This window comes from Zingiber officinale, chromosome 6A, assembly GCF_018446385.1.
Source record: "Zingiber officinale cultivar Zhangliang chromosome 6A, Zo_v1.1, whole genome shotgun sequence".
Lineage (NCBI taxonomy): Eukaryota > Viridiplantae > Streptophyta > Magnoliopsida > Zingiberales > Zingiberaceae > Zingiber > Zingiber officinale.
Genome location: NC_055997.1, coordinates 134977170 through 135001808, shown reverse-complemented (window position 1 = coordinate 135001808; position 24639 = coordinate 134977170). Strand labels below are relative to the sequence as shown.

Genomic DNA, 24639 nt, shown 5'->3' with positions numbered 1-24639 from the left:
ATGATACATAGAAAATCAATAATCACACCAATATAACACTCGATAACCCTACCAGCGTATATACATGAGTCTAAATAACAAACAAAGGTCTAGTAAGATACTCGATATCCTAGACTATCGTACAATCTTATTAATGTATAGACCTGAGCCTAAATAACAAACAAAGGTCTAGTAGAATACTCAATATCCTAAACTACGATACAATCTTACTAATATATAGATCTGAGTCTAAATAACAAACAAAGGTCTAGTGGGATACTTAGCTATCTAGCTACGATCTACGTGCAATAACTCAATACCATTAGCTGATCTAATGGATAGTTCAAATGTATAGAAATGCAATATATAAGTAACAAGTCTAACAACATTCATCTAAGTACAATAGTAACAATATAAATAAAGGAAATTCTAGTCATCTAATCGTAACATCTCAACTAATTAACTTCATGGTATCATCTTAAATATCCTAAAACAATGAGGTCCTAATCAAATAGTCCCAAATGATCGTCTGAAACAGATAACCTAGTAGAATACTCTACCACTTACTATAGTATAAAATCTAACACGTATATACACGAGTCTAAGTATATAACCATACAGTATGGTATAAATGCATGAGTATATGATCACAATTACATTATAGTTTGGCAATATCCTACATGTATAACCAACCCAAGTAGGAATAATAAGTTAATTAGATTGCATAGATATTAAAATAGATCAAAATACAAGATCAAGCAATAAAAAGTCAAGTTCAAGAAGTAACATAGAGTATATATTAAGGTAAAAATAGCTAATAATACACAAGAAATGTAAATAACAGAATCATGCACTAAGGTCAAAAATCTAAAGAAGACAAGCAAAAACTACTCACCTAATCTATAGATCGTTATATCAGTCTTCAAATCAAAAGGTCTACTTCAGACTCCCATCCTACTGGGGTAGAATGCGAAGCAACACTAAATACTAAACTAATTCTAGTAGTCATCAATAGCCTACATATATAATTTAATCCTTTGGTATTTGTCTAAATTTAATTAAATAATAAATCAATCTTTGACTTAATTATTTAATCAACTAATCAAAATTATTTTATCAAATTAATTCAATCTAATATTATTTCTTTACCCTTATAAGTAATCAACTTCCGGTTAATATCAAATAATCAAACTAAATTAATTATTCTATAATACGTTATTATTTAATCAATAATCACTTAACATGTTAACCTAACAATCATTATTTGATTAATACATCAATCTAATTAGCAACAGGGTCAAATGAACTTTCATCTAATCAAAGCAACTCATTATCTTCTTTCTCAGACGGAGTTTCCTGCAGTTAGCATTTGCTCCAGGTTAGGGCTAGGGGTCAGAGGTGGAAACAACAGCGACATCAGTGGCTGCTCGGCAAGGAGAGTAGCAACAACTACTCGGCACATGAGACTATGCGACTTGTAGTCATCACGGTGGCTGCCAACTGCGGTGAACAGCGGAGGTCGACGATGTTAGCAGTGATGGCGACAGTACGGTCTGGAGCAACGGTTGGTAAACAACTGGCCACTGCTTACCAGCAAGGGGGAGGGTGGCGGTGGTGTCGTGTGGACGTAATCGCGACTAAGGAATTGCGTGATTCTGGTCAGGACACCAGCAGGCGACATCCTCAAGGAAAGAAAGGGGCGTGGTGCCAGTGGTGGTGGCCAGCGCCCGGTGATGAGTGTCCGGTGGCTGCACGTGCACACGTGGTTATGGGTGAGGCAACGTTGAGCTATCGGGTGGCACAACATCATGAGAGCCGGGCCGGTTTTAGGTATAGGCTACTAAAGGCCTATGCCTAGCGTCCCTATATATATATATATTTTGAGAGAATAGAAAAATATAAAGATTTGAAACACGATCTTATTGGATTTCACAAAGATATCTTTGGATTTGCATGCTGCATGATCTTATTGGATTTCCCATAGATTTTGTTACATTTCAATGGATTTATCAAAATCCTATCTTTCTTTTTATCCCTCTTATCTATATAGAAACCCTACATTCCCATTGGATTTCTCTTGTTATTTTCCTCTCTTCCCTTTTGGCCCTTTTCCAACTTGTAGCCAATTTGAAGAAGTGACATGGGGATGAAGATGCACAGTAACTATTTTTTGGTAAAAAAAATATCTTCTTTTGAATTTTTTTAGAGAAAAGTGGTTGTTTTGTTTCATTACCTTAAAGTTTAAGCACAACAACACATTATTTTTCTAATGTATGATAAATTTAGTATTTTGTAATGAGCATTTTTTTTATTAAATTAATAACTCAATCAACACATTACACTCTTTTTACTAGAAGGGAGTCATTCATTAATTATTGTTAAATAAAGAAATCAAAGAATGCAAAGATTGAGTAGTAGGATTTCCTTTTAAAAATAATATCAAAGTCTTAATCTTTTTCCGCCTAGGGCTTCAACTAGGATTGAGCCAGCCCTACATGAGAGGGACAGGAGACTGTGGTTCTCCCACATCTAGCGGCATCGTCGTCCGGTCCACATGCGAAGGGAAGACGAATATGGGCTCGCGGCAGCCGACATGACGACGTCATGGCGAGTGAGCGGAGAGGAGGTGGCCCAAAAGAGATGAACACGGACTAAACTTTTATTTTTTTAGGTTTAAAGTAATACAACGGATTAAAAAATATAAATATTTCCTAGTTTAAATTGGATAACTAAACCATCTTCTTTTCTACCCCATTTTTCCTACAAAACATAAAAAAATTCTTTTAAAACCTAAAAAAAGTTCAATAAATTCTATAAATTCATCTAAATTTATTTTCTTATTAATTATCAATTTTTATGTTATTGTTTTCCTAAATAAATTTAATTATCTCCGATTTTAATCATTTTAATTCCTTATATATATTTTTGGTATATTACATTCTCTCCATTAATAAAAATTTAGTTCCTAAATTTACTACTTAGATGGTAATACTAAGGTATCCTCATCTAATGTAACAACTAAATAGTATACCCCTATATTAGTCCATTCTAATATCTCGAAAAATCTATAACGGTCTAAGATCCCTTATACATTACTTGATCTACAGTCCATCTAAGTGTCACAGCAGGATTTCTAGGACAAGGAGTTGCAATCCATTGTCTTTCTTTTATGGAGGAGAATTTAGTGGACTATTGCTATGTTCCTCAATTTGGCAGGTATCGAAAACTACATCTGGAATTTCTCGAGGAAGACGATTTCTCTCCTCTGGCATAAGAAGCTTTTCTTTTTTGTCAATATACTCAAATAGAAATCTACGCCATCCTTTTTCTTTTGCTTGATCAATCAGTTTCTGTAACTTCAAAATTTCCTTGTCAATCCAATGGTTCATTATGTAAGCATGAATACTTCTGACCTTCTCCTCAAGATCTGTAACAGTGGCCTATTGAAAACGTCTTTATTTGCTAACTTGCATAGATATTCACATTCATCCTCGTGGAAGTCATCATCGGTTAGCATATACATTGGAACATCCTTGTGCATATTGGATACACGTAGAACCATAGCTGTGGACATTGCCACTATCTTGTATGTTTGAGAGATATTTTTAACACCTGTAACCTGCCCGAGCTTGTACATCTTTTCAGCCCGAGAGTAGAAATATTTAGGATCAAGTTTGACTCTCCCAAAACATCTAGAAACTTTATCTTCAAAGGTATCAGGATCTTTAAGAAGTTCTACAATTAAAAATTGCCTCATATAAACCAAATTGATGTTCTCGCTAACTATGGAGGCATAGTGAGATTAATTCAATGCAGAAAGGTCTCTCTTATGATTCTTCAGATGTGATGTATCAAATTGGTAATCATTGTTTTTCTTCCGTTTCTTAAAGCAACTGCAACGCCGATGTTAATATCTCGTTATAATCATACTGTGCAATTAATCTTGCGTTGTGGAGGTGCGCCTCCGCGTTCATCGCTTGAACACGTTCAAGCATGCATGGGGTGGGCCAGGGTTGGTTGGCCCACTCCATGTGTATATATATTTTTAATTTTATTTATTAAAAAATATAAAATATAAATAAAAAATTAAATAAAATAGTTAGTTTTTTAACGATATTTTTTAACGGCTAGTTCAAAATTTCATCTATAAATATCCATCAATATGTACATATATTTTCATTCTAACTCACTACTATTTCAATTGTACTCTCTGAATATTCTCCCCATCTATTTTTTTAAGTTTCTATCATCTTATTTTCTATCCGAAATAGATGAAAATAATAGGGCATTTTTTACAAATTTCTTAAATTCTACAAACAACTTGCAAGAATATTCATCTTCCCAAAATCCATAAATTCCACCAAATTATCAATACTCACATCCATTTCCAAATTTGTCGTTTTCTAAGCAAAATCTTCAAATTTTCCAAAATTTTGGAAATTCTATGAATCATAATTAGATGGTAATTTAAAATAAATTTTGTTTTTCCAACTTTATAATTTTAGCCTCTCAGTTATAATTTCGTTTTCCCAACTTTATATAATTTTAGCCGCTTAATTTCTTTTCCCAACTTTATAATTTCATTTTCTCAACATTATAATTTCATTTTTCACATACATCTATTTTATTTAATAAATATATTAAAAATTAATATTATTTTTGAAAAATAATAAAATTATATTTTTAAAAGTAAGTTTATTATTAAAATAATAATAATAATAATTTAAATATTTTAAAACATATTTAAAATAAATTTATTTAATATGATCTAATTTTAAAATGATTGAGTGAATTACGGGATCTATAAATAATGAAGGTTAATGTTAAAAGGAATGTGAGTAAAAGAATGAGGTTGTTATAATGAGTATGTGACAGTAAGCCAATATTTTTTTGATGAGATGGTGAGTGTTATAACGAGATAGCATTACAGATGCCCTTTCGCCTACCAAATGCATCAACGCCTTCTTCCAAACTAAAAGACAACACATCGTCTGAGTTATCACTTGAAGCAAAGTGCCTTTCCAGTAAGCTGTATATTTTCTGAAATTTCACTTTCTTCTTTCTGAATAAACTGTACAGCCGTTCATCACATATAACATTTTTTTTCTCTTCTTATCATTAAGGATCATGAAGTTTGTTTTCTTGAATGTAATCCTTTACAATTTCACACGCATCTAATTGTGTAAGTGGTTCTTTTGTATCCTTACCAAAAGATGAACCCCAACCAACAAACTCCTTTTCCTTTGGCCTGGATCTCTTTTGCCACTTCTTTGATCTAACAGATGTGCCTTTCAAATCCTCCAAAATTGCCAACCCAATATTGAAATTGTCTTTAAACTCATCAAAGTCAGATTCCACCTCCTCAAGTCCATCCGAATATGATCTAGCCTGACAATTTTCACCTCTTTTAAGAAGAGCATTTGCTGGATGAAGATCAACAAGTGTCAATTTTTCCTGATCCTTGATGAGTTCCCAATAATCCTGGAACAAAAACTCATATATATGTAGTAGTGGTATCTTCAAAGTCTACCTTTCCCTTGGGCAGCAATAACATTGGATAACAGCTGCTCTTTTACAAATACAGCAATAATGCCAACCTGAAATCGTACATCTGTAAATTTCCCCCATCCTTGCCAATGAAGTAGCCCTCCGCTAAATCCTCCTTGTTCGACTTCTTACTCATCTTAAACCCACGTCACAAGCGTTTAAAATCGACTCTTTACCTCGATAAGGATTCTTAAAACCTCGACGGCTCGACAGATCCCAAAATCCACGCAGAATCTAAAAAGCAGCACAAACGCGCCTCATTTTTTTTTTTTTGTCAATCGAACTGCGCTTCGAGCAACCATCAGAGAATCGACAAGGCAGCATTCCTCTCTCAAATCAAACCAAACATAATCGAGTCCAAGAACAGCAGGGGCTCCCATAGCAACGGACGGCCCAACAACGACAAGGCGGAATGGGGAAGAGAAGAAAACCCACAGCGAGTGAAGAGAGAACTGGCCGAATGTTACGGACTAGGGTGAAAGCCAAAACGGCGACATCCTATCACGTTGTGCCCTGGACTTGATTAACTTTATCTTTTCTGCAATTCATATATTTAAATGTCCTTTCTAGATTTTGTGGTAAAAGGTGATTCGCTCGTTCCACCCTCGTCAATCTGTCCCTAGGCCAACACGAAGGAGGTAAATCGCAGGTGGCTACTAGCCATTAGTGCAAATGATCAAGACGTGGGGGAGGTCATGCTCGGTCACACTAAGTTTCGACCCTAAGACCTTATGTAACAACACCCCATATTTTAATCATCGCACCACCCCTAAGAGACGTCCTTTCTAGATTATCGAACTTGATACGAATAGTCCAGAATGAAAGTTCTCATAAAATAGAATACATTAATTTTCTATTGACTAGGATAGTATGGTCTATATGCCTTGTCCATTACTCATTTCTTAGTGGCAAGGTCCTACTTTCTGACTCATTCTCAATTGATGTCGCAGAAGAATCTACATCATCTTCATCAAGTTCAAGTCCTAAGTGTCAACTGGTTATTTTCATTGTCAACCTTGACCACAACTATAAATAAGACTTATCACTAAGTGTCATCATGCTAGAATAATAAATAAATAAGTACCTAATAGACCGATATAGAAATAGCTACATCATCCGACAAAATTGGAGGAAGTCTAACCAACCATACCTTAATTCCTAGGGTATTCAACTTGTCTAATAATAAACTACACCAAATAATGAACACAAAAGGTAAGATAATCACTAGAAGTATACCTTAATTTCCTATAACTCAAAGATGTCATGTCACTGTCCGGTCCCAAAACTCAAAAGTCACATCAAGAAAACAAGACACAAAATTCGAACACAAAAATAGGCTTCACAACTTGTGGTTCTGATATCAATAAAATTGTCACGCCTCGAATGTGTACTTGTCTAACAGGACGGACGATACCCCTTGTGACAATATTTGATACGACATAATATAAATTCACAAATTGAAAATAAATACATAGTGGAAAATATAAGATAACAAACTATACAATAGAGAGATTTACACAATCCATTCACAACATGAAAATTAAAAGTGACTGCGTGCCGATATGACCTAACACAACAAATATCACAACCGATTAAGAATACACCATATGATTAAAGTCCACAAACAAAACTAAGTACAAATCCAAAGCAATAAGACATAATGTGAAAAATATGATCTCGAGTGTGATGTGAGATTGACAGGTAGAATCTCTGAGTGATAATACACATTCTCTATCTGCTAGCTTAGAAATAAAAAGAAAAAGTAAAGGGTAGTGAGTATAAAATATTCAGCTGGTATAAAAAAAATAGTGCATGATATTATATATAAGGAAATCAAAGGGAGCAGTTTTAGGTAAAATATTTACTACAAAATTAAGAGCACTAATATAATCATCTACTAATCTAAAAACATAACCAATAACATAACACTCACTAACCTGCTCAACTGGGTATAACCAATAAATCGAAAGTATATACAGTACATCCAAATCTGGATGAACAAATACATGACCAATATATATCGCCAGCACATAACAAGCACTAACTGCAGGAGAAACGTTATACCACGGATGGTCCTATGAGAAGTCAGGGTAAAAAAATAGTCACTACTTACCACGTACAATCTTGTGAGCATACAGGGTATATACGTGGTTATCTAGCTACTGTCTACACGCGAACTCACTACCATAAATATCTCATGGGCAGTCGTATGTATCATGACCGCTGATGAGTCTCTCAACCACAAATGAGAAACAATAGTCGAGAGGATATATCAATAGTCGTTGATGACTCTCTCAACCATTGATGGGAGATAATGGTCGACAAGATATACTAACAATAGTTGACGACTTTCTCAACTACGAATGAGAGACAATAATCGACAAGATATATATGATATAATGATACACAGAAAATCAATAATCACATCCAATATAGCACTCTATAACCATACCTCGATTTAATCTCGTTCGCGTATAGACATGAGTCTAAATAACAAACAAAGTCTAGTATGATACTCAATATCCTACACTATGGTATAATCTTACTAATGTATATGCCTGAGCCTAACTAACAAACAAAGATCTAATAGCTAGGATACTCGATATTCTACACTACGATACAATCTTACTATATATAAGCCTAATCCTAATTAACAAACAAGGATCTAGAATGCTCAACTGTCTAGCTACGGTCAACGTGCGATAACTCAATACCACTATCTAGTCTAATGAGCAGTTTAAATGTATAGAAATGTAATAAGTAGAAAGTCTAACAACATGCATCTAAGTACAATAGCAAGTACAATAGTAACAATATAAATCAAGGGAAGCCTAGTCATCTAATCGTAATATCTCAACTAACTCCGTTGTATCATCATAAATATCCTAAAACAACAAGGTCCTAATCAAATAGTCCTAGATGGTCGTTCGAAGTAGATAACCTAGTAGAATACTCTACCAGTTGTTACAATATAACATCTAACATGTATAGATATGAGCCTAAGTATATAACCATATAATATGTTATAAATGCAAGAGCATATGATCATAACTACACTATAGTTTGGGAATATCCTACATGTATAACCAATCCGAGCAAGAATGATAAGTTAGACTACATAGATATCAAGAATGATAAGTTAGACTACATAGATATCAAAGTAGATTAAAATACAAGATCAAGTAATAAAAGGTCAAGTTTAAGAAGTAACATAGAGTAGATATCAAGATAAAAATAACTATTATACAAGAAATGTAAATAACAGAATCATGTACTAAAGTCAAAAATCTAAAGAAGATAGGCATGAACTATCCATCGATCTGTAGATCATTACAATAGTCTTCAAGTCAAAGAGTCTGCTTCGGACTCCAATCCTAAAGGGCAGAATGCAAAGCATCACTAAGTACTAGAATAATTCTAGTAGTCATAAATAGTCTACATAATTTAATCTGTTAGTATTTGCCTAAATTTAATTAAATAATGAATCAATCTTTAACTTAATTATTTTTTCAAATTAATTCAATCTGATATTATTTCTTTAACCTTATAAGTAATCAACTTCCGATTAATATCAAATAATCAAACTATCATTCTCTGAATTGATTATTCTATAATACATTATTATTTAATCAATTTCGTAATCAATAATCAATCAACATGTTAATCTAACCAGCATTACTTGATTAATACATCAACCTGTGGTTAGCATTCAAATGAGCTTTCAGCTAATCAAAGCAGCTCATTACCTCCTTTCTTAGATGGAGTTTCCTGTGGTTAGCATTTGCTCCGAGTCAGGGCTAGGGGTCAGAGGTGGAAATAGCAGCGACATCGGTGGTTGCTCTGCAAGGAGAGCAGCAACGGCTACTCGATGCATGAGACTATGCGGCTTGTAGTCACACATAGGTGTTGCTCGCGATGACTGCCTACTGTGGTGAATAGCGGGGGCTGACTGTGTTAGTAGCGACGACGACAATACTATTTGGAGCAAAGACTGGTAAACGATTGATGACTGCTTGCTAGCAAGGGGAGGGCGGCGGTGGCGTTATGTGGACTCAATCGTGACTAAGGAATCGCATAGTCGTGGTCAAGACACTGACAGGCGACAACATTAAGGGAAGAGAGGGTCGTGACGCCGATGGTCGTGGTCAGTCGATGAGCATCCGGCGACTGTGCACACACACGTGGTTATGGGTGAGGCAACGCCAAGCGATCAGGCGACGTGACATGGCCAGAGGGAGAGGAGACGGTGGTTCTCCCACATCCAGCGGCGTTGCCATTCGGTCCACATGCGAAGGGGCGACGATTGTGGGCTCGCGGCAGCCGACACGATGGTGGCATCGCGAGTGCACGGAGAGGGAGGTGGTGCCGAAGAGATGAACACGAGCTAAGCTTTTAGCTTTTATGTTTAAAGTAATATAACATATTAAAGAAAAAAAATATTTCCTCGTGATTTACGTAGTTAAAATATATTTCTTTTTTATCTTATTTATCCTTATAAAATATATTTTTTTAAAAACAAAATTAGAAAAAATTTAGTAAATTCTATAAATTCATATAATTATATTTTCTTATTAATTATCAATTTTTATGTTATTATTTACCTAAATAAATTTAATTATCTTAAATTTTAATCATTTTAATTCTTTATATATATAAAGATGTTCGGCGTTGTTCTTACTGTTCTTCACATCAACATAAAAAATCTTGGAAAAAAAGCATATCCTAAGTTCTTCTTATATGATTTTCGATGATCAAAAAATTATCTTATATTAAGAAAATTTGATCTAGTATACAAATAATAAATCAACGAAAAATTTAAACTGTATTACCATGAAATTAAAGAAATAGAGCCTTGACTCTAATACCGCATGTTAAATTCTTATAAAACCTAAGCCATGAAATTAAAGAAATAGAGCCTTGACTCTAATACTGCATGTTAAATTCTTATAAAACCTAAGCCGTATGAATTCTAAAATACAAAGAACTCACATATAGAAAATATAAGAATAAGAAAATCTAGTTTCATCAATTAAACATGTGTAATATATAAACATAAAAATAAGGAATTTGATTGAAGAGACATTGTTCTTGTCATCGGCTTTATCCCTATGGAAGAAGATGCAGCGGAAGGAAGAGGGAGGTCTTCTAAGGGGCTTAGGGAATGACAACGCCGAAGATCTTTTTGTCGATAGGAAACAAGAAATTAGGTCAAGATTTTCCTAAATCTCTATGGAGCTCAATTATCAGTCCATAGAAGGGTTCTATATATTGAACTCATATGCAATAACCCGAAGCTCAATAAACATAAGTTAGATCATTTTAAAGAGTTCGAATTGTATTTACATGTTCAACTTACAAATAAGTTCACATAATAGGGATAATAACATTCAATGCCAAATACTAACACCGGTTGAACTTCTAATCAATGTCAAGTATGTAATTTACTTTACCCACTTAAACTCTCTATAATCATATTGCTCAAATATCAAAATCCTAAATTAAACTATGGTCAATCTTGACATTACATCAATAGAAGGCCTATTAAATTTGCTAGTTAAACTAAAGCCATTTGGATCAACCTTTCGAATATATTATGTCTAAATCAAGGTGATGTAATTTGACGATTGCCCAAGAGTTGGTCAATGAAAATCCTCTTTAAAATACAAGATCAAAAGTGTTTGCAAAATCTGAATCACTATTTAAGTATGTTATGCTTGAGTAATAGAGTTGCTTTATTGGATAAGGGTTGATTCTAGTGGAATTTATTTCCCAAAGAATTATATGTCTTTCCACCTAGGAGGCTATTCGGTACATGATTTATTTCCCTTTATCTCATTCTGAGACTGACACACTTAGGTGAACAAAATCCCCTTTTACTTCAACGATGAAACATACACACTAAAAATCCCTCATGAATATATCAAGACAACTCACTTATATTAGTTATAAGTGTTAATGAATACCCTTGGTTGTGTCATCATAAGTTATATATAATAAGATGACCATAGATTGATGGATTGGACTTGATTAGATTTATTAAATTTGGTTGCCTAAGTCAAGAACCATTAAATCTAGAATTAATATTGATTGTATTCGACAAAACTTGTTGATATATAGAATCCTTATCGATTTTATACTTAACTAGTTGTTTATTTATCAAGCATTTAGGTTAGTTCATTATTTAATTATAAATAAATAAGCTACTTAGGTGGGTGATGCGTCTCTCTCTGACGTGTTTTGTTTTATATGTTTATATTATTTATGGCTCTAGCTATGATGGATGAAGATACTGGACATTTTTTTCAATGCCGAACGGTAGTTGTTTAACCACCCATTTTCAATGTCAAACGGTAGGTGTTTAACCACCCATTTTCAATGCCAAACGGAAATAAATATTTACAAAATTGCTTGTTGAATGCATTTTTAAAATTTGATTTTTGAATGTAGGTTATCTATAAGGATATTTTAAAAACTAATTATTAAAAAATACAGCTAAAATGAAAACGGAAATTAGATTAAAATAGAGGGCACACCAGATGATAAGCAACATTTGGTGGGATAGACTGTGTAGCGGAATCTTTTGAAATTGGATGCACATGGGCACAAGGACCTAATACACAGCCCCTTAATTCGTCCCCTGCTCCATTCCTTCTTTAAGATATTAAACTAATCAAGATGTTCATCCATAGGTGTAGCGCAGTTAGTACTGATTTATCATATTAAAATAAGGGTCGATTTTTATGAGATTCATTTTTCATGAGAAAAAATATCTCACCTACTTAGGAGGTCATATATTTTGATTTATCTTACTATAGGGTCGACGATATTAGACAGTCTAAAATAAATCCATCACCTTTTTACCACGTCTTAGAATAATTAAGATCATGGCAAACAGAGGTGACAGAATGATCACTTGTTTTTCTCTTTAGCAACCAATAACTTATCTTTCCAAAGATTTGACTACAGTAAATAAAGAATTAATTTAGATGAGCACTACAATCTCCATAGATAAGAACATTGTTTGGGTACCATAACAAGAACTTGGCATTGTTGAATCGGATAAAATAAGGGGGAATAATAGAAAGGGATCTTGAATGATCGTTTATACTCATTTGTCAAATCTAAGTTGCTCATTTAAGAGTAGTTCTAACTTTCAGAAACATGTGAAATCCAATGGCATGGCCTAACTACTTCCCTATCAATATATGCCATATATGCTGCTTTCCACCAAAGAAAAAGATAATGAGGAAATAATAGCTCCATATGCTGCGTAATCTTAGAGAGAGAAAAGGCGAGATTAGTAAATGGAGAAGGTTGCAGCACTGGATTTTGATTATTGAGATATTATTTTCAACATCAAAATGATGCTTCCAATTGTTTCAGATTTATCACTGTTCTTCAATTTGAAATTTTTGTCTTGTTTATCTGATGCGGTTGGAATCTTCTCCTCCACTATCCTGGACTTCTTTTTCTACCACAACATTTCAATAAAGGTTCGCACTAATAGAGCCTCCGCTTCCGATAACCCAGCTATCCTCCTGCAACCTTCTAGTCTGTGGCCTTGGATCCTCCTTCGAGCTTAGGGCTCCATTATCTGTATATGCAACTTGACATGCCTTCAAGTTGTTGACCTAGACGGCCAATCGAATATCGGTGAGCGAAGGTCAATGTTGCCAGCTTTGCCACTCTGATGTTTAAGTTAGCAACAAAATGAATGAATAAAATGTCTCCCTTGGGAAGAGGGCTTAAGCTGGAAAAGAAAGACCCTCACTGGGGAAGTGTCTTAGCCAGTTGTGGGTCGGAGCGCCTTCCATTAGAGAAAGAGCTTCAATTGGAATCAAAGAAAAGAGGAGAAAGGAAGAAGAAGCTTGGGATGATGAAGACCCGATCCCCCTTCCCATTCAAACTTACATTGCTTTTTATAAAAATTAAACCTAGTTTCTCGTGTCCCCTTCACTCTTGTCATTTCATCCTTATGTTGTATAGGCAAGAGACCATTCCAACATCATATAGCTGTACTTGGATGTCAAAGACACGCCGCAAATAATTAGGGACCAATCCTTATGTGTCAAATGGCGGCCTATCTTTTTAAGTGTGGGACACTTTATGATTTAGAAACTGCCTTTCCAAGTTTGAACTTCAATTCAATTGACTGTCGTAAGTGACGGAGGGAACTGATGACATGGGAGGAAATGCCCCCACCCCCCCCCCCCCCCCAGATTGCTCCTACAGCCATGTTGAGAGGGTCCTCTGATGATATCCTCTCCATGCGAGGAGATTAATATTACTCCAACTCCAGCACCACAACCTTCCTTACTGAATTGTACATGAAAACCTTCCAGAGATCAGATTTTTCCATGTACACAATGCCCACTAAGAAATTTGCGAGGCCTGATGCCTTGATAGTCTCGACTTATACTCCAGTTTGTATTCACTTAATTCTATGGTCAACTTTACCAACCTCCCCATAGTAGTTTTAGGGTGGGTAAGAATGCATCCAAGGAGAGTTTCTATTAAGACCACCACGAGGTGAGATAAAAGATATAGTCTTAGGCATTGTACCATGTGTGTAAGACCCAAAGTCAACTTCTCTAGACCGGTATAACGAACTACTCCTTTAAATAGATAACTAAGGTAATACAACGTGCTCAAGAACCTCTTTACTCACCATTATAGGAACTCACAACAACTTCCACACTACTAAGCAGGATCCCCATTTTTCTAGCACAAATGGATAAAGAATATTAATGGAATTCCTATAATCTATAAATACCTAGGATATCTCAAAATTGGCCATCATGACTTCTATTACTAGGGTGTTGTGTGGGGGAACTGTGAACCCCTCCAGATCTTGAGTGCCAAACCTAATGGTGGGTCTTGGATGGGGATGTAAATCCTTCACAACCATGCATTCTGCTCTGCCATGCTTCTTCCTCGCCCTGTTAGAGTCTTTGTTCATGGAGGCACTCAAAATCATATGGATCCTTTCCTGTAGTGGTAGTCCAGTAGCTACTGATTGTCTCCCATTGGTGGTTTTGTTTGGCCCCATCGGCTAGCCATTGGAGTTTGAGGTTGTAGTGGGGTCTATATGTTGTGGTCACCACCAAGAAGGCTTAGACATAGGGGTGGATGCCCACAATTCTTTCAATCTCCATTGATATTTTGATGTAGTTATTAGTGTCATGCCCACACTCCCGACGGAAGGAGCGGAAAGTGGCTGCCTAAGGTTGGCACGCCCCCCTCTAATTGTATCTATATGGCCTCCTTAGAACCTGATACTTTTCGTATACCTATATCACTTGTTCCTCACGTAGCTCTACCAGATAGTTCTTCAGTTCCAAGAAGGCCTTCTCACAATCATCATTCCACTAGAAGTGGGATGCCTTCTGCATGATTCTTAAGAATGGGAGGCTATAGTCCGCAAAATGGGAAATGAACTTGGACGGGGTTGTTACTCTACCCAGCATGCATTGTACTTCACAAACACTCCGTGGTGATTGCATTTATCGAACAACTTCTATTTTCTCTAGATTAACTTCAATTCTCCTTTCAGTTACCATATAGTCTAGAAACTTACTCTATCGTATTTCAAATATGCACTTATTAGGATTTAATTTCAAATCATATTTTTGCAAAGTAGAGAAGGTCTCTTTAAGATCAGCTACCTACTTCTATATTTCTACCACTAGAGATTTTATCAATATGTTGTCGGCGTTGACTTCTATATTTCTCGCTAGCTACTTGCTAAACATCTTGTCCATAAACTGTTGGTAGATAGCTATGGTGTTCTTCAACCCAAATAGCATCACAACATAACAAAATGTTCCATCTGCAGTAATAAAACTAACCCTGTCTTGGTCCACTTTGGTTAGATGGAATTGATGATACCCTTGATAGACATCAAGTATAGAGATAAATTGGTGGTCAACAGTGGAGTCCATGAGTTGATTGATCCACGACAAGGGGTAGAAGTCATTCGGGCATGCCTTGTTCAAGTAATCGAAGTCAATACAGACCCACCACTTTTCAAGGGACTTTGACACTAGTACCACATTGATGAGCCATTAAAGAAACATCATCTCTCAAGCATGACCAACTTTCAACAACCTATAGACCTCTTCTTAGATGACCCAATTCCTCTCTAGTCCAAATTGCCTCCACTTCTACATCACGGGTCGGATGGCATGAAGGAGGTGTAGTTGATGGTCCATTACAACAGGATGGATCCTTATAAGGTCATTGGGGGATCAAGTGAAGACATCTTGATTTTCAAACAAACAGACCACCAGGCTCTTCATTAGTCTTGGACTCAACTCCTTGGGAATGTGTGTCACCTTCTTGGGGAAGTTAGGCACAACTTCCACCATCTCTGTCTCCTCCGATAGAAATCCATCTTGGACTCCTTCATGAACCATGCACACGACCTCTGATCTCGATCTAGCCTCTAAGCCTCCAATGCAAGCCTTCTTCTAATCCGCATATATGACCTCCACATAGCATTTTGTAGTGGACTACTAGTCTCCACAGACTTCTCCTACCTCGATCATAATGAGAAACTTGAACTTATGATGGTATGCGGATGCTACTGCTTCAAAAGCATTAGGGCAGATGTAGGATCAAGACGCGCTAGAGGGGGAGGGCGAGTGAATAACGCTCATGGCTTTCATGATTATTTTTAAAATAATCAAAGAGAGTAAAGGCAACGGAATAAAGAAATAGACAAAAGAACAATGCTAACTCGACCAAGATTTACTTTATTCGGAGCCTATGGCGACTCCTACTCTAAGGACCGCACGTGAGAGTGTTTTCATTGGGCAAACACTAATCAATCGAAAAGTTACAATAGATGATTACAATTTGAACATGAGTAACTTGAATAAAAATAATACCGATGACTTGGAGGATTAGATCTTCAGCGCAGTCATCATCAGAGCAGCTTTCGGGCGTCGAGGAGACGTTTTTTGAGTAGCACGAAGAAGCGAAAATTGCTTGGAATGATGTTCTTGAGCCATTGGCCAAAGCCTCTTTTTATAGCCCATTCCAAGCGCTTGGAACCCTCTGGGTGTCTAGACCGTTGATGTGAATTTGGTCAGTTATCGCGCTCCAACTCAGCTTTGGGATAACTTTTCTGGTCCGGGCGCTCGGACCGCCTGGGTGCCGCAAGCCCAGGCGATACTGGTCCAGGCACCTGGACCATCTCTGGACTAACTCCAAACGCCAGACTCCCCTTTTTCGCACTTCTCTTTTCTGTAAAAAAGAGTTAGTCTAGGCAAATAATATGTAAAGAATGGCAGGATTTGATAGCATTTGGACTGTCCAGTCCTAACTTTGAGTTTGACTGAAACTCTAGGTCAGACCTACATCTACTGTTCCCTCTTCGGGGAATGCATCCTCACCTACTTCTCTCAGGAGAAATTATCTTTTGCCAGAATAGTCCTCCAGACCGTCTGGACTTTTACTCAGTATCCGAGACTTCAGGACTTCATGTTGAACATTCGATCCATAACTCATCCAGTTTTCCACCTGGTGTCCGCGACCTCTAGGATTTTTACTTAAATTCCTCAACTCTATGATCTCATCCAAAGTTCTTGACCCCACCAAGACTTCGCCCAATCCACCCAACCAGGACTTTGTTCCCTAACCGTAGTTAGGACTTTCCTTTACCTAAGATCACTTAGGACTTTCCTACACTCTTTGTCAACTTGTTAGACAACATAATAACTTAATTTTGAACCCTTTTGCTATTATTAAAATATAGGCTCGATCGTTTGGTACTCTCTGTACCAACAACATGTCACCTAAGGAGAATGTTATAGGATAAAGATGTGTCCACCATACTGAAATCATCTAGGATTGTCCGCCACCTGGGATCTTGGCAGAAAGAGAGAGAGAGAGGCAACTTAATTTGCCCCAACGACTACACCAAATGACCCAAGAAGCCATAAAAAAGTATTGTTACCACCTGTAAGTCACCCACCTTCATCCTCATTTTTATAGCACAGATAGCTAAAGAATATGAACGAAACTCTTGGCATTTATAAAGACCGGGATACCTTGTAATTGGCCATCATAGCCTCTATTACTAGGGAGTCATTGTGGGGGCACTATGAGCTCCTCCAAATTCAAAGCACTAAACCTGATGGTGGGTCCCGGACAGGGGCACGAGTCCCTCATAACCATGAATTCCACTCTGCCATACTTTTTCCTCGTCATCACTATAAGAAAATTGGGATTCTACAATACTTAAACGACAACGCTTTTTATAAAAAGTGTTGTCTATTTTTTTTTTAACAATGCTTTTAGTGAAAAGCGTTGTCTATTTCATTATTTTCTTATTAATAGACATCACTTTTCTAAAAAATCGTTGTCTATTAGTGATTTTTACGGGTCAAAGACAACGCTTCGTAAAAAGCGTTGTCTATTAGACTTTTTATCAGTGTCTACGACAACGTTTTATAAAAAGTGTTGTCTATGTTTAAATTCTCATCTAAATCTTGATTAATACAAACCGTTGGATCTAGGTAATGAGTAGAAAACCCGAACCCTTCTCCCAACTTCTATCTTCCGATCGTTTTTGATCCCGAACCCTTCTCTCAACTCCTCATCTCACGCAACCTTCTCCATCCAACTCCTCTCCGGCAAACCCCTCTCTGGCGAACCCCTCTCCGCGAACCACTCCTCTGAACTCCTCTCCGTCAAGACCACACCTTCGTCAAGCGACAGATCTCGGTGCTGAGGCAATCGACCACGGCAGATCGACCCATCTCTTCGCCTCCTTCGCCCCCGCAGCAGATCCTGTTGTCTTCTGGTATGCTACTGTAACCCCAATGATTCCTTGTCCTAGTACCTTTTAAGTTGTTCCTCCAAGCCTTGAAACTCCTTGTGAGAGTGATTTCATCTGGTATGCTACTGTAACCCGAATGACGCTGAGGCAGTGTGCTTTCAGTAGCTTCCTTGTGAGAATTTGAGACCTATTGTGAAATTTTGAGATCTTTCTCAAGATCCCTTCTTTGGTCTTGTTTCTTTTTCCTTGCTGTTGTCCTTTGTCTTGCCATTGCATTCGAGTCCCAAATCAGCATTCAGTAGCCTCCAAGAAGTCAAAATACCAATTGTAATTTCACCCAAAAAACAAAATCATTCTCTTTCATTAAATCCATCTTCTAATCCATGCTAATCATATAATAATTGCATCCAAGAAGTCAAACTTCATTCTCTAGCTGTTTAGATTTTCATCACAAGTGAAAAACTCAATTTTCTCTTATCTTTACAAAATATTAACCACCTACTTCTGTTGGGAGATATAAATATCTCCACTGCATTCGCAAACTTATGCCTAGAAAACATAATTCATAAATATCTGTTGTTGTTTGCTGTTTTCTTTTGGTGTTGATATTCTAAAATATTTGTAATTAATATCTGTTGTTATTTTTATTTTTTGTTTTTTGTTATCTACCTTTCCTTTGTTTTCTGCTGTTTCAAAACTTGTGTTTGTGTTAATATTTTGTATATTATTTACAACTATTTTGAAGGTGTTAGCTCATTGTTGGTTATTTAGTTATTACAAGAATGGACAAAGAATGGATGTCAAAGGATAGACTATCACGTGAATATGAGTTTGGAGTAGAGTCTTTCTTGCAATTTGTAATGACAAATGCTAATGATCATAACGCAATACCTTGCCCATGTGCAAAATGTGGTAATTTAAAGAAGAGAAATGTACAAACTATCAGAGCACATATGTATTGTAATGGTATAGATTTAACATATCATACATGAATATGGCATGGTGAAAGAGCTACGATAGGGAACTCAAAGAATGATAGTGATCAAGTAGGGCCAGATGAACAGAAATATGTTGCTGAGGACCCAATAGATATGGTACATGCTGCATTTGATAGTTATGCCGAGAATCCAACCCAATTCAATAAGCTACTTGAAGATGCCGAGAAACCTTTATATCCTAGATGCACTAAATTTACAATGTTATCTGCAGTTGTGAAATTATTCAACTTGAAGGCCAAATATAGTTGGAGTGATAAAAGTTTCACTGACTTACTTAGTTTGTTAGGAGAAATCCTTCCAGATGATAATGAATTGCCTTTATCTTCTTATGATGCAAAGAAAAGCTTATGTGCATTAGGGATGGATTATGTGAAAATTCATGCTTGCCCTAATGATTGTATCTTATATCGGAAGGAGTATGAGGATTTTATCAATTGCCCTACTTGCGGGATGTCAAGGTGGAAGTTGGGCCAAACAAATACGATAAAGGAAGGAGTTCCTGCAAAGGTTCTATGGTACTCCCCCCCTATTCCAAGATTTCAAAGAATGTTTCGAAATAAGGAGATATCCAAGGAGTTGACTTGGCATGCTGATAAAAGACTTCGTGATGGATACTTACGTCATCCAGCTGATGCACCATCTTGGAAAATAGTTGATCACAAGTGGCCAGATTTTGCTACTGAGGTAAGAAATCTTAGATTGGTCATATCAGCTGACGGGATGAATCCCCATGGTTCGATGAGTTCTGCATATAGTTGTTGGCCAATTTTAATGATCACTTATAATCTTCCTCCATGGTTGTGTATGAAGAGAAAATTTATTATGCTCACATTGTTGATATTTGGTCCCAAACAACCGGGAAATGATATTGATGTTTACTTAGCACCTCTAATTGATGGCTTAAAATGCTTATGGGATATAGGCGTTGAAACATATGATGCATATCGACAAGAAACTTTCTCGCTTAGAGCTGTCTTACTATGGACTATTAATGACTTCCTTGCATATGGGAACATGTCAGGATGTATTGTAAAAGAATATCATGCATGCCCTATTTGTGGTGAAGAAACCTATTCACAAAGGTTGAAGCATAGTAGGAAAATGTCATATACAGGCCATAGAAGGTTTCTTCCTGCAACTCATCCTTATCGAAGACAAAGGAAGGCATTTAATGGAAACCAAGAGTTTACCCCTGCACCAAAACCATTGAGTGGCGATGAAGTTTTTGAAAGAGTTGAAAGAATTAGTTGTCATTGGGGAAAAATCAGTGGGAATATTCAGTCGAAGAAGGATGATGTAAAATCATGCTAGAAAAAGAAATCAATATTCTTTGAACTTCAGTATTGGAAACATCTAAACATTCGACATGTTCTTGATGTGATGCATATTGAAAAGAACCTCTGCGAAAGTCTCATCGGTACGTTACTTGATATTCCAGGAAAAACAAAGGATGGAGTAGCATCAAGATTAGACCTTTTGGAAATGAATGTGAGGATAGATTTGGCACCAAGGATGGGGGAGAAGAGAACGTTTTTGCCAGCAGCCTGTTATACACTTAGTAAGGATGAGAAAAGAAAGATTTTGAAATCTTTGTTTGGAATACAACTTCCGACATGTTACTCATCCAATTTTAAAAATCTTGTGTCGATGAAAGATTTGAAACTTATTGGCCTTAAGTCACATGACTACCACACTTTAATGCAACAATTGCTTCCAGTGGCTATCCGTGGTGTCTTTCCCAAACATGTCAGACACATTATCACTCGCTTGTGTTTCTTCTTCAATGGGTTATGCAATAAAGTGATAGATGTCTCAAAGTTGGATGATATGCAAAGAGAGATTGTGACGATATTATGTTTACTTGAAAAGTATTTTCCTCGATCATTTTTTGATATAATGATTTATCTAACTGTTCATCTTGTACGAGAGGTGAAATTATGTGGACCAGTTTGGTATAGGTATATGTACCCATTTGAAAGATACATGAAGATTTTGAAAGGTTATGTGCGAAATCGCAATCGGCCTGAAAGGTGTATAGCTGAATGTTATATTGCTGAAGAGGCTGTTGAATTTTGCTTAGATTATCTTTGTAGTGTGCACACAATTAGGATCCCATTAAGTCATCGACAAATAGAACTTACTAAGCCATTATCGGGTGCTGTGGTGCACTCCACTAGACACGATGAGTTGCAGCAAGCACATCGTTACATATTGGCAAATGATGCGGAGATTGATTTCTATATCGAGTAATTTCTCCAACTTATTAATACTTTCATTTGGTTAGCTTACATTCTATTGGTTTATTTATTCCTAATAATTTTATTAGGGAACACATGGCATATTTGAATGCAAGATTTCGTCAAAGGGCTAAGTCCAAGAAGTGGTTACAAGATGAGCATAACTGAACGTTTGCTTCTTGGTTACATGATCGTGTAAGTTCCTTTAGTATTACGTATTGACATACATTCATTATCATATTTATGCATAATTAGAAATTTATCACATAAAAAATATAGATTGCACGTGTAGACCCTTCCACTCATCAAGTATCAGAAAGATTGAAATGGATAGCGCGCGGACCTAACAAGCAAATCTTAAAGTACTCTAGTTATTTGATTGATGGGGTTACTTATGCTACAAAAGAGCGTGATGGTATACGAGTTGTACAAAACTCCAGAGTCAGCTTAGTCGCAAAGACAATGCAAATTGCTAGTGCAAAGGATAAAAAACCTATTGTGTCAGATATGATTTTTTATGGAGTTATAAAAGAAATATGGGTAGTTGATTACACCAAATTTCAAATTCCAATGTTCAAATGTAATTGGGTGGAGAATAATAATGGTGTTAAAGTTGATGATCTTGGTTTCACATTGGTAAACCTCAATCGAATTGGATTCAAATCCGACTCTTTTATCTTGGCTAGTCAAGCAAAGCAAGTATTTTACATCGAAGATCCTTTTGGAGTGTTGTACTTGCAACTCCAAGCATAGAGTACTTTGAATACATAAATGGTACAGAGTTTGAAGAAACTGCAATCCACTATCAATTTTTAGCAGAGGGTTACCACCAATGGATGTTGACGGAGAAGATGATAATGAACCACCATGCATTCGGGATGACTGTGACGGGAATTGGGTTGACAATATTTAACTGTTGAACTTTTTACTTTTCAAGATGAGTTTGTAAACAATTTAAATTGATATGTTATTTACCTTTGAAGAATGATATGTTGTGGACAATATTGATATGTAGTGGAAAACAAGTCTGGCAGTGGAAAACATCACTATGGCAACCAGTCCTAATTTCACAGTAGCCTAGTTTTGTGAACAACACCACACAAAACATCTAGGAAGTTCTTTTCTTGTATCTGTTGTCTATTTACTTTTTTCTATGATTATTTTTATCATGTTGTGATCAGCAGAAGGTGTGGACTCCATGGAAGCCTCTAGAAAGCATGCAAAAAAAGGTAAGGGTAAGGAAAAAATTGAAACTCCAGCTCCTACCGAGAGTTGGGATGGTAACACAGAGTTGGATTCTACAAACACCCAAACAACAAGAATGTCTAGAGGTCGTACACACCTACATAAGCTAGCTAAGCAAAGGATTCAAGGAGTTAGAAAGGATGTTGCATTTAATAAACTTGGACAGCCAATAGGAGAAGAAGCTATTGCAATGCAAAGTTATATTGGTGTGCTGGCTCGAGAAAAGGTTCAAATTAGTTACAAGACTTGGAAATATGTTCCAAGTGATGTTAAAGAACTGATCTGGGAATCAGTTAATGTAAGTAAATTAGCCTGTTTTATCAATTATTATAATATATTTACTGTTTGTCTTAATTTTTTTTAACATATTTCCATTTTTGTGATTTACAGTTGATGTACAATGTTGACCCAAAGTGGAAAAATGGTTGTTTGAAATCAGCAAACAATATGTGGTGTCAATACAAAAGTTATCTCACTAAGACGCTCATTTTAAGAAAGCTTGATAAACCCGAGGAGTTGGATGAGCCACCTATTGGCTATGGTATTACAAGAGATACTTGGAGGTCATTTGTGATTAGTCGCATGTCTGAAGACTTCATGGTAAGATTTGTAATTTAATCTTTTAAAACTAGTTTATTTATATTCAAGTTTAACAACACATGTATCCTCATGTATCCTCACTAACTAGAAACTAAGTGATCAACAAAAAGAAAGAAGAAAACAACACATGTATCCTCATCGGCTTTCACGTAAAGGATATGCACGATTTGCGGAACAAATAGTAAGTATTTTTTTAGCATATTTTCTTATGAACCCTCCAATTTATTCATATAAAATTATTTGAATTTTCACTGTGCCAGTGGGATCACTGATTGTGTCTTGTTGCTTTCCCATACTCCCTACTATTTGGTGGCATTTCACTGTCAATGTGGTTGCTGAGACGCAAGTTCTATGCAGTAGACGCAAGTTCTATGCAGGAGCAAACCACCTTTGGTACCGCATACTCAACACCTGAGTCTGAAACTGAGTATGCGGGGGGCTGGCTTGTTGCTGCAAGTTGTTGGCAGTTAGTGATACATTTGGTACCCCATGCCTTAAAGCTTTTCCCTGATTTCCCATTTCATTTAATGATTGTGCCTCTCCGAGATGTGCTGCTTCAGTTGGCTCTAATCCTGATCACAATCCTGATTGTTCTAGTGCTGCAATTTGATGACCAATTCCTGTGAGTCTGCTTCATTTAATGACTAATTTTATTCATTTAACTGTTATTGGAATTTTCTTGTTGTAGGCGACTGAATTATGTGATGATGACGACATTAATAGAGCTATTATGTGGAAGAAAGGACGAGTCACCAAATAAGGTGACTTTGAAGGAGAGGATTTGATAAAAAAAAAAATCCAACAGATTGTAAGCAAAATAACAATAAGTAAAAGTACCATTTTTATTGAACTGATAACTCTTTTAGTAATAATGCTTTTTAATCTGCCTGACAGGATGGTTACATTCAACAAAAGAGGGAGGGTAAGTTGATAATTGAAGGAACCAAAGAGGATATACTTACCAAAGCACTTGACACTGAAGAATATAATGGCCGTGTGAGGGGTATTGGAGGTCATATCACTCCAACAATATATTTTAATTCTGGTAGAAGATGGAAGCATGCTGATGTAATCACTGAGCATAAAAGGGAGCTGATGGAGGCGAGGAAGAAAATTTTAGAACAAGATGCACGTATACAAAACCTTGAAGTAATGGTGTATAAAAAGGGTACCATGTGCGATAATTCGATTGATGACAAAGGCAGTTGCTCAGTAAAGTTGCAACCCATGATTGAAGATGACATGAAGA

The 24639-nt window shown here is 36.3% G+C and overlaps 1 pseudogene; it reads right to left on the bottom strand.

Annotated features, from left to right (window-relative positions):
• Positions 1–3146: 3146 nt before the first annotated feature.
• On the bottom strand, positions 3147–4010 carry LOC121995377 (annotated as a pseudogene).
• Between the last annotated feature and the right edge of the window lie 20629 nt (positions 4011–24639).